General features: G+C 38.1%; 1 pseudogene; it reads right to left on the minus strand.

Annotated features, from left to right (window-relative positions):
- Positions 1-6,553: 6,553 nt before the first annotated feature.
- LOC118997184 (pyruvate dehydrogenase (acetyl-transferring) kinase isozyme 1, mitochondrial-like) lies at positions 6,554-7,567 on the minus strand (annotated as a pseudogene).

A 7,567-nucleotide genomic window follows, 5' to 3' on the forward strand; every position in this document is an offset into this window, starting at 1 on the left:
AGAGACAACTGTACTTGAACAAAAAAATAAAATAATATTTAAAAAATACATGTAGAATGTAGGAAGAATATAAAGCCTGGTGTGGTTGGACATGAGTGATCAGGATGGAGAGTGGTGGGACCTGAGGATGGAGAATGGTCCCCGGGGTACCCAACCTTTTGGCATCTCTGGGCCACACTGGAAGAAGAAAGGTTGTCTCAAGCCACACATCAAATGCATTGTGACACATAATCACAAAAAATATCTCATAATGTTTTATGTAAAATTTATAATTTTGTGTTGGCCTACATTCATGGCCAGCCTGGGCCATGGGCTGGACACCCTGACTGTAGACATTAGGCCTCGTAGAGCCTTGGGAACAAGGCAGAATACGAATTCTAATAAAATGCAATGTCAAGCTACAAGAGGATTTTAGGTAATATATAAAAAGCCGTGACTGTCATTTATTTAAAGATTAACTCTGGCTGCTCTGTAGATGGTAAATTTAAGAGGACAAGAATGGAAATTGAGAGACCCTTAGGTTCAGTGGTTCACAGAGAGGAGAACAATTACTTCTACTACAATGTTAATAGAAGAGATGGAAAGAAAAGGCTGAACTGCCTACAGATTCAATCATAGGTTAGGTGTGGGTGCTAAGGGAAATAAAGAAATAAAAAATTTTTGGCTTGAACCTGAACCTGTCAGGAAATAGTGGTGCCATGGCTGAATGGGTGAAGAGGTGGGGAAGAATAATAGCTCTGCCTTATTCTTTGACCTCTCACTACTCAAATCTCATTTTATATGGATTTATACATGCTGCATTTTTTAAATTTCAAATCAATTCAATTAGTTGTATATTAATTAAAAAATTACTATATACCAGGTGTTAGCTTGATAAGAAATTGCCCTCTTCTGGCCTCCAAAATTAGTCTGGAAGAGGCAGACAAAAAATTTTAGTTATCAACAGTTTTAAATTTGTATAATGTGCCACACACACAAAATAATTGCCGACACTTGTAGCACTTACCAGAAGTTTCTAACAAAGGTGCCAAATGATTGGTCTACTCACATTTTCTCCCACAGCCCCATCGTATATTTTAACTTGCACCTACTGCCACTTATGCTTAATGTGCCTCTACGATTACAGGCAAACGTTCCTTCCAAACTCTATAGAAACATAATATAAGCCACAAATAAAAGCCACATACATTGTTTTCTAGTGACAATATCAAAAAGGTAAAATGCATAAATCAAATAAACAATATTATATTTCATGTTCCACAATATATTAAAATATCAGTTCAATGTGCATTAATATAAAACATAAATGAAATTCACGTTTTTTCCCTTTTTGTATCTCCACTAAGTCTTGAAATTCCAATGTGCATTTTACACTTTCAGCACATCTTGATTTGATGAACATCTTTCGAGACTGACCCCCTGTGGCTACAGACTATCGCTGTACTGATGGTACACCTCTGGAATTTTGGAACCATGCAAAGTAAATGAATAATATTAGTAGTTAACCTGGAAGAGAATTTTCAAACTTTGCTGCCGTGTGACTGTCTCAGGATAACAATTTCTTAGGATGGTACAAATCAGATGAAAATTTCAAGGAAATAACATGTAAAATGTCAAGGACCTTTAAGACGGTATGTGATATCAGTTTGAAGCATGACTTATAAGAATAGACCTGTGGATGAGAAAGAAAGGAGAGAGAGAAAGGAGGGAGAGCAACGAGTCTAAAAAGTGACTGAACAATAGACAATGTTACCAAGGGGGCAAAATTAAACATCTCAATGCGCATTCAGGGCATAGTAACCACTATGAGAATAAAGACATAACATTTCGTGAAAGGAATCAAGGACGGGGCTGACAAAATGACAAGGAATGGTATGAGATATGTTCTAAGGTTCAGGTCACCGCGACCTTAGTGGGCAAGTACAACAGTGCTGGGAGGTTGAGAAAGAGTCATACAAAAAGTAAATAGGTAGTGTGGTATTGGAGATAACATGGATTTTTGAAATAGATAGCCTGTTATTCACTATCATCAGTTTTCCCGACTGAAAGGCAGTAGAGAGATTACTCCTTCCCTATAAATTCATTGTTGGAATTAAGGAAAATAATAGTAACAGTTTATTTAGAGTTCCTAGGACATAGCAGGTGCTACATAATTACATCGTGTTCTGCCTCCCCCTCTTCCCCGCTCTCTCGGTCTCTGTCTCTCCTCCCTCTCACACACAATAGATCAGCTATACGCAGAGGGAAATGTGCCGTTGGTATGGTGACAAATCTTTAAATGAGCACATTTTGTGAGCCGATAATTTTGATATAACCACTTTGTCATACAACATGCATGATGGATAGGTTCTGTCATTTTGGAATAGAAGTTAAAAGAACACATTTTGCTCAGGAGTCAAATAATTGCTGGGGATGTGAGTAACAACCAAGGCTGTCAACTCCTAAGCAACTCACCCCACGTGTCCTTATGTACCCTCTGATGCCAAAAGTCCATGATAGGAAGACTTATTTTCCCTGATCACTGAGATGCATACGTGATAGCAATTGGTACTGGAATTCTGAGTTTCCATTGAGACAACTCTGTTTTAACAGGATCAAAACTGTTCCTTATATAAAAGATATGTGGATTATTGGAGGCTGTTAGCTTTTGGGTTTGACTTTAGAAAAGTACAGCCTTCTGGAAAATTAGTACTTACTAGCTGATAGGGAATGAGCAGAGATAAACTATATCATTAATTATACAAGGCATCTGTGTAAAATATTCTTCTGGAAAATGAAATATGTGATTTAGAGGTCAGAGAACCTCAGCTCTTTCCCTTACCCACAAAGGCCCCACATTCACCCAGAGCTCAGCCCATTTACAAATGATCAGAGCAAACTTGCCCTCCTAATTCTGTTCTCCTTGCAGATGCCGTGTCTCCACAGATCCTGACATCATTTTCTTGCCATTTCCTTAGTGAAAATGGCAATTTATCAAACAGTGCCTTAGTTTAATGCACCTTGCCAAAGTGAGTCATTTGTTCCTTTGCCAAAATGACCAGATTGATTTTTAGAAATTGCACGCAAGTTAACTTCCGTTCTTATTCACTTTAGTTGTTTTCTACATGAAGACTTCAAAGTATTTGTTCAACATAAAAATCCAGTTGTCAGAACATTTTGGGAACACTGAGTCTGGGGATAAAATGAAATGATGTTTTCATCATCTCTCAGTGATTTCTTCTCTCTAGTTAGATGATCAGCTTTAATCTAGGTTTTCATGTTATTTTTAAAAAAGGTTTTCTGAGATAACATATTAGGACTCTATACAAAAATAATAAAAGTTTATGTTGTGATTATGCTTAATCTTGCTGTTCTATAAGATGTATGACTTAATAACAGAGAAATTGCATATAAAATTGCAGGTTTAAAGTAGTACTATTACAGGAAATAATATAGCTCCAGTAAGCAAAGGCTGGATATTAGTTTAACATGCCATGTAGGAAAACAATATTATTTTGGATTTGGAGAAGAGTCATCTTGTATAAAGTGAGAATAAGAGAAATCCTCTGTGAAGTTTACTTTTAGGATGACATTAAAAAACACAATTCAATAAGATCTGCTGAAGTTAAAAAAACTGCTTTGTGTACACTGCAATTTTTATAAAAGTCTCATTATGTTTTATATACAGGTGACCGTCTTTAATAGTTTTCTGTTTATATTAACAAACAATAATTGTATTTGACCATAATAAAGTGAAATAATGTTATCTGAGAAACCTAAAACACTTTACAGATACTACAAGTTTCCATTTGTTTTATTTTCATAAGATATGTAGAGATTATCCTTCACCCTCAATTATCCAAATTATTTGTGCAATATTTTTAATGGCATTATCCTAATTGAGTCTCATTGCACTTCATTTATTATGATTGCTCCTTCTTTTTACCTTCTGAAACTTTTAGGATATTTCTTAATATTTTATAAGGAGAGATATATAGTATAGGGTAATTTTCTTGAATAGTTTTCTCATTTTTCACTGAAAGTATCTTCAACGCTTATCTTCATAAGAAATAAACCTAAAATTTATACTTCATTCATAGAGTCACACAACGTTTTACTAATTTAATCTAATTTAGAATTAGCTACTACAGCAATTATCTTCTGCATAACGAACTACTCAAGAGCTAGTACCTTGGACTGACCATTTTACTACTCGTGATGCTCTGGGTCAGGAACTAATCAGGCCTCCTCAGGGCTGGCTTGTCTACTTGGGGTGTTAGCCAGGGCCGCTTAACTGGGTCTGGAGGAGCCAAGAAAACTTTACTTACATGTGTGGTAAGAGGTGACCCCAAAGTCCAGAGACTGCCTAGTCCCTGACCTCTTTGTAATCTTACATCTTCCAGGGCATGCCTTGTGTCTTCTTTCTGAAGTGGGGTTGGGGTGCGGGGTCAGAGATTTTTGCATAATGACTCAAAGTTCAAAGGGGATGAAGACATTCTATTACTTAAAGTCAAGTCACAGGCTAGCAAAGCACCTCAGGGGAGAGGGATAATAAACCCATCCCTTGACAGGAGAAACAACAAGCGCACACAGAGAAGGGGGTGCTTATTGGGGGCTCCCTTTGCAGGCAATCTGTCGCAGCCACTATATTCTGCCCCACACAAACTGTTGGTTATTCCCTGTCCCTCTGCTTATGCCCCTAACTATCTCCATCTGTTAAAACCTTATTTCTCTCTCAAGGATCGTTTCAAACATCCTCTCATACATTGCCTTTTACATGACGACTTTTACCTGTATCTTTGAAGATTTTATCCTCACACTGAAAAGACTAAAATTAAATATCTGTCTTAATTTTTTTTGGCACTTTAGGTAATCTCTCTTGTCAACTGTGTAAACAAAACAAAAGCACTGAATCCACTGGTCAACTATGTCATAGTTTCACCTGAGTTAGCAGCAGCATCTCCTTACACCTTTCTTTACTTGGCCTCAGTTGACAGACTGATTTTCTTGCTACCTCACTAGTATCCTGCTGTTTGCGGTCCTTTCCTGGATATATTTCATCTCAAATCATTGAAATGTCTCAGGGCTCAGTAGTCCAATGTCCTCGCTTCTCTATGTGCAATAGTGTCCTTGTTTTCATTTACATCCATTGCCATCTATAATCAACCATCCAAGTTTATGTCTCTTTAACTCTAGACACAGGGCTGGCCGACCTTTTGGTGTCAATGGGCCACACTGGAACAAGAAGCGTTGTCCTGAGCCGCACATTAGATACACAAACACTAATGAAGCTGATGAGCACCAAAAAAAGGCTTTAAGTGAATTTATAATTTTTTGTTGGACCCCATTCATACCCATCCTGGGCCACATGTGATCCACAGGCCATGAGTTGGACACCCCTACAAGAGGTATATATGTGACTGATCAATTAATATCTCTATTTGTTGGTCTAATGAACACTCAGTATTTATAAAACTAATGTCTTTAATTTTTCCCCTTTATTGACTTTATTGGGGTGACACTGGTTAACAAAATTATACAGGTTTCAGTGCACAGTTCTCCTCCACATCATCTGTAGACTGTATAGTATGTTCACCACCACAAGCTCAGTCTTTGTCCATCACCAATTTTTAAACTCCACTTCCATCTATTGTACTGCTAGCTTCTCCATGGCAATAAATGGTACCAGTTACTCAACCCCCAAAAATCTTATGATCATCCTTAATTCCTCCATTTTTATCTCATCCTACATCTCAGCCATCATTAAAAATTATCCTTTAGCTTTACTACACAATTATATCTTGGGTTACGTATTACCACATTCATTGCCAATGACCTTGTTCTTGTGACCATCATCTCTCCATTAGACCACTACAGAAACCTGTAAACTCCTCTTGTTTCCACTTTTGTTCCCCTATTACCTATTTTTCACAATGAATTGGAATAATCCTTTAACATTTTATGTCATTATTTTTATTGTTAGTTCAAAACCCTACAAAAATATTTTGTTACACTGATAGTATTATCCAAATTTGTTTTTTAAAAGATTTTATTTATTTATTTTAAAGAGGGGAAGAGAGGGGAAAGAGAGGGAGAGAAACATCAATATGTAGTTGCCTCTTGCATGCCCCTACTGAGGACCTGGCCTGCAACCTAGGCATGTGCCCTGACTGGGAATCAAACCCCTTTGTTCGCAGGCAGGCACTCAATCCACTGAGCCACACCAGACAGGGCATATTATCCAAGTTTGTTATCATGAGATACTTTGTTTCCATACACTTTCAGTTCTCACTTACACATTTATTGCTCACTTAATATGGCCGGCCACACTGCCTGGCTGCTTTTCTAACAATATATGTCCAGCATGTTCGTGACTCCAGGCCTTTGAACTTGCTAATTATTCTTTCTGGATTTTTTAAAAATAGGCATTAGCAGAATTCAATTTCCATTTATTCTACCCAAATATCTGTGAAAAGGACACCTAAAGTATTTAATACAATATAGTTCTGAACACCGTGCTTTCCAAATTTAATACGAAAGCCACATTTGGATTTCCTAGAAGTCCCAAGTGTATCTAGGCACTGTGAACCATTGTTTTGTCTTTTGGTTCTCTGCTGGGGACACACCAGTCGTCATCCTCATGGTTGGCATTGTTATGTTTCCAGGCATCTTTGTTATACAGTGGGAGTCTTTCTATTAATTCTGTTGACAGAGCCTTAATGTTGATCACTGCATCCATCTCATAGCCCGCAAGGGAACACAGCTTCGGTCTTCTTGGAAGGACGTGCATACAGAGGGGAGAGGGGTAGTCCACAGCCAAAACCAGCCAGGGAACTGGTCGGGGCGTCTGGACATGAGGTCAGGGTACAATTGAGTACGTGTAGTTGAAGAGGGTCAATTTTCCTCAAAGGAACACCACCTCCTCTTTCACTCATCTTCACAGTCAAATCCCTAGTGTGACATTACCTAGTGTGACATGGACTTGAATCGGTGGATGAACACCGTAGCGTGGCATCCCAATGCTGCTCTCACTGAATTCTCGAAGAGTTCAAACACCACGTGACAGAGACCGGGTGGTACATAAACCACTTATATTGGCTGTCCTGGTGATTTTGCATTTGGTTCTTCAAACTCTATTTAAGGTGAGTAAATATAATATAACTCACATAGACACCTAGCATTTTCATAGCTGCCTTGAATAGTTTCAACTACATTGCAGTTTGGGTTTATGCTTCCCATGTGTTTTTCATGAAATGATCTTCTTATGTCTCTCCTACCAAACAACGAAGTGTGCCGAGTAAGATTCTGACTGAAATGCGACTCATGAAGAAGTGATCCAAAAAATATTGAACATTCTGGCTGGTGACAGAATCCACCCCTCCCCCTCCCCCCTGAAAGCTCTCCTTGTAGTCTACCATGCCCTGAGCCATCGTGGGAATAATGTCATTGTGTCGGTTTCTGATTTGTATCATGGTAGCTGTAAAGTCATAAATAGTTTTAGCAACTTCAGCACTTTTGTACTTAAAATCAAGAAGCTCCTAAAGACTCTGGATAAACCAGCTTTGTACCGATTTAACTGATGATGTCC

The sequence above is a fragment of the Sturnira hondurensis genome, unplaced genomic scaffold (assembly GCF_014824575.4).
Source record: "Sturnira hondurensis isolate 20B ecotype Veracruz unplaced genomic scaffold, ASM1482457v3 Scaffold0012536, whole genome shotgun sequence".
Taxonomy (NCBI): domain Eukaryota; kingdom Metazoa; phylum Chordata; class Mammalia; order Chiroptera; family Phyllostomidae; genus Sturnira; species Sturnira hondurensis.